We start from the raw sequence: 4,437 nt of genomic DNA on the forward strand, positions 1-4,437 counted from the left end.
GCGACTGCAGGTTGTTGAGGGATGTGTTAACACAATACTCAAAAAACTCTGCACTCTGAAGTAATGTTAACTGCTCAGGACCTCCTAGTGCCCCACCTTGTTCAAACCGATTGTTAGTAATATAATTAGGTACTGTTTGCTTATCAAGGAATGGAACGTTAACCTCTAATACATTTACAGGAGTGGTTATGGCGGTATTAGCACTGTTACACTTTTTATCTACCACAGTTATAACAGAGGTGTGTGGTATACAGCTGACATAATCGGTGCCTTCCTCGGTGCTATAGATACAGTTAAAGAGGTATTCACCTACATTATATTCAGGGTCCTCCTGCAAAGCAGCCTGACACAGTTGGTGGGGTGTAAGCTGTGTTGCTGTTGGTCCAGTGTCTTCAGACTCTTCTCCCGTAGCTCCCGATTTGTCTGGCGTGATGTAGGGACGGGTGCTGTTAGCTCTGTGTCTTCAGACCCTTCGCCTGTAGCTTCACGATTTGTTTGGCGTGATGTAGGGGCTGTCGCTGTTAGTCCGGTGTCTTCGGATACCGCCTACTTCTATGGCATGGATTGTCTAGAGGTATAACAAAATATTTTTGGTTAAATAAAGACACACACAAGCACACACACACACACACACAAGCACACACAAGCACACACACACACACACAACACACACACACCTCATCAGATGTCTTTTGTTCCCTCTCAATGGTGACACTTGGTGGCTGGTAGGGCGTTGGTGTACTAGCGACGACCAATGCAAGGACTCTTCAGGTGCCTTTTGTAAAGGGGAATCCTTTTGTTCCCTCTCAATGGAGACACTTGGTGGCTGGTAGGGCGTTGGTGTACTAGGCGGCGACCGATGCAAGGACTCAAGTCTTTGCGTGCCGTTAGCTGCTAAAACAAAGGAAAAAGCCTTTTTAACAATATATACATTTTATTTAAAAATCTTTTATAACACAATGTAAATATATTCTGCTAGCTACAAATGCGTTTCTCACCTCTGCAGTGGTGTTAGGAACACCCGATACAATGTCTGGGTAAGGCGTGTCTGGAACAAAGGAAGGGCTTCTTCTTTTGGGCGGGGAGACCGGTCGTGTATGGCTTCACAGGCTGGAATTAGCATTAGATTTTTTTTTTTTTTTTTTTTTTTTTTTTATTTTACTGCTTTCCTTTTAAACTCACCTCAATAGATCTCTTCCTAGATCTCTTCTTAGGCTTGTGTGGACATACGTATCTGCTCCATGGGGGTGACTGTGTGAAATCGTCCTCAGGCGTCAAATACAATGTAACTAAGTCTTCCGTCGCCTTTAGTTGCTAAAACAAAGGAAAAAAGCCTTTTTAAAAATATATACATTTTATTTAAAAAGCTTTTACAACACTATGTAAATATATTCTGTTAGCTACAAAAGGTTTTCTCACCTCAGCTGCTGTGTTACTATCATAAGATACAGTGGTCGGGTAAAGGCGAGACCGGAACAAAGGAAGGGGTGCTACTTTTGGGGGGGAGACCGGTCGTGTATGGCTTCACAGGCTGGAATTAGCATTAGATTAGAAAAAAATCTTTTTTTTTTTTTTTTTTTTAAATACAACACGCTATTTTACTGCTTTCCTTTTAAACTCACCTCAATAAATTGCTTCTTAGGCTTACGATGGCGAACGTTAGGCGTAGCAGCTTTCACAGAGAGGGGCATCGAAGCACATGGTCTTTCAACAGGATTGATTTCAGCCACATGGGAGAGCGAGTAGCCCTCGCCCTTGCGGATCCTTTGTTCAGGGGCTGATTGTCTAGACAAGAAAAAAAAGAAAAAATATATATATATATATATATTAGATGGCTACAAACACAGTGATAAATTAAACAGTAATAAATATTACATACTGAAAGAGATAAATAAACCGTAAATACCTGTTTGCTGTGTTCTTATTCCTTATTAGAGTGGCCTTTGGTTTAATGTTCTGGCGTGTTGGGGTCTGTAGGAATGGGCTACACGGAGCTTTTTAAAAAACAAAAACAAAATGAATGAAAACACAGTACTAAATCAATTAATGCTGTAGTGTATAATATATTTATAAGTTTTTTACCTTGTGGTTTAATAGTTTCGTCAACTAACACAGCCACGTTATCCCAGCTCTTTGCACGATCACCTAATGATGCAAACTACATTATAACACACAAAAAAAAAAAACGTTTTTTAAGTCACAAATGTCTGAATGAATTAAATACCTTACAATAAGCTTCTTTTTTTTTTTTTAAATATACTCACCAAATGCAGCCATTGCTGTAGAACCGAATCCTCTTTCTTCAGAGGACTTTGTTGAGAAAACGAGGGAAAGTTTTAGCTAGCCACGTAGCTACAAAATGCAGGTAAAAAAGTGAGCAGACCCCGTCTTGAAACAAGGGGTTTTAAACACCACAAACCAAACCCCTTTATGACGATTTAACACTCACAACAAAAGACCCCACATTTACAAGCTAGCTACTGGTCTAACACAACTTTTCTTTTTTTTTTTAACACTAGCGTCATGTGGTACAACCCACCAGCATTACGAACACACGATCAAAGTTTTAGCTAATTCATGAATGACTGAATGAATTAAATAGCTTTGAACATTCTTAAACACAAGCTTTACTTACCACTTGTAGGTAGCGATGAAAAAAGAATTAAAAAGTGAAACTCCAGAGGGCTTTTTGATGTGGAAAAAAACGTGGAAACAAGCTAGTTACCAGACTAGCTAAAAAAAACATCTAAAAAAAGAGCTAAATAGCAGTAAACAAAAGGCTAAAGAGGGCACTGTTGAGAAACGATCCCTAGTTGTTTTTCACCAAAACATAAGACAAACGCCAGATGGCCTTTTGTTGCGGAAAAACGCAACGTGGTAAAAAGGGTACCACATGTACAATGAAATCTGTGAGAATACGCCTCCGCTCAAGTGCACCAGACCCCTGTAGTGGTGAAGCGGCCGCCCACACTACATACGTCACCACGTTCGCGAAATGCACTCCCATATTCGACCACTAGATGGCTATCGCGGGTGTTCCGACATTCGACCGCTGCGTCATCACATCCGCTAGAGGCGCACGCAGCATCGACGGCGGGATGCGCTCCCATATTCGGCCGCTAGATGGCACTCGCGGTGTGCCGACGTTCGACCGCGACGTCATCACATCCGCTAGATGCGTGCGCAGTTTCGACGATTAGATGCAATACCACATTCGGCCACTAGATGGCGTCCGCGGTGTGACGACGTTCGACAGCTACGTCATTACGTTCGCGGTATGCGCGCGCAACTTCGACGATTAGATGCACTACCATATTCGGACACTAGATGGCGCCCGCGAGTACCAGCAACGATTAGATGCAATACCACATTCGGCCACTAGATGGCGACAGCGAGTACCAACGGGCACCCGCGACGTTACATGCACGCTCATATGACCAGATTACATGGCGGGTTTGCGCGTGCGTGTGATGACGTCACACATGCACGCGCAAAGACGCCATCCTATTACTACTTACTCCCATTCCTCTTAAAGATTTGCATTTACTAACACCTGTAGTTTAATGTGCTGGTGTACCTAAACAACAAAACAGAAGGTACAAGTTTTCTTATTGTTTTTTAGCCACTAGTGGGCGGTCTTGGGCACTGTTTTTAGGACAGAAATCAAATTCCAAATATAACAAAGTAAATAAATAGAGTCAGTAAATTTGCTCAACTCTGAGAACTACTTTTAAATCTTGTTTTGGATTGCCCAGGGTCTTTAAGGACTGATTATAGGTCAGGCACTGCACCTTCTTGTCGAATGACAAAGATTCCAAATACTGTCTCCGCTATGGCCATTTGACTGCTTTCATCGACATCCTGGGACAAAAAAAAAAAAATGAACAAGGACAAAGATTTTACTGATGTGCATTACATGCATATTTATAGCACACAATCTTTACAGTATTACTGTAAAATAGCTATCACTAACTTCATCCATATTCATAATATAATAATGCAAATGTAATCAAATAACCAATTGACATTAAAATTGTTTCGCTGAGTCGGTGAAATACTTCAACAACTAAGCCATACCAAGGGCCTGTCTGTTGTAATCATGAGTTCAGTGTTAGTTATTCCATTCGAATAAAGGTATAATGTCTTATTAAAAGGAAAAAGAAGGAGTTAAAGTATGGTGTGTGTGTGTGTGTGTTATTGTCTGAGAGAAAGACAAGGAGAAAGATTTCCAAAAAGATCAGTAATAAGTTACTTTACCTCAAACAGACATTTGATACACTGTTTTTGTTCATGTATAGAAGAATTACATGATGAAAAAAAACAGGCCAAAGAATTTTTATGTGGTAGTGAGTTTTTATTTAAGTCGCCTAATCATTTTCCTTTCACAAACTCTCTTAACCATAAATGTAATTGCGACATCCATCATTATCCAATTAT

At 40.7% G+C, this 4,437-nt stretch overlaps 1 long non-coding RNA gene across 1 annotated transcript; it reads right to left on the reverse strand.

The window, feature by feature from the left end:
- Positions 1–1,083: 1,083 nt before the first annotated feature.
- On the reverse strand, positions 1,084–1,460 carry LOC114564757 (uncharacterized). The gene is made up of 3 exons (XR_003693828.1): positions 1,420–1,460; positions 1,183–1,314; positions 1,084–1,110 (listed from the first exon to the last, which is right to left on the reverse strand). It is a non-coding gene; the product is annotated as an uncharacterized LOC114564757 (long non-coding RNA).
- Positions 1,461–4,437: the final 2,977 nt, after the last annotated feature.

The sequence above is a fragment of the Perca flavescens genome, chromosome 12 (assembly GCF_004354835.1).
Source record: "Perca flavescens isolate YP-PL-M2 chromosome 12, PFLA_1.0, whole genome shotgun sequence".
Classification (NCBI taxonomy): domain Eukaryota; kingdom Metazoa; phylum Chordata; class Actinopteri; order Perciformes; family Percidae; genus Perca; species Perca flavescens.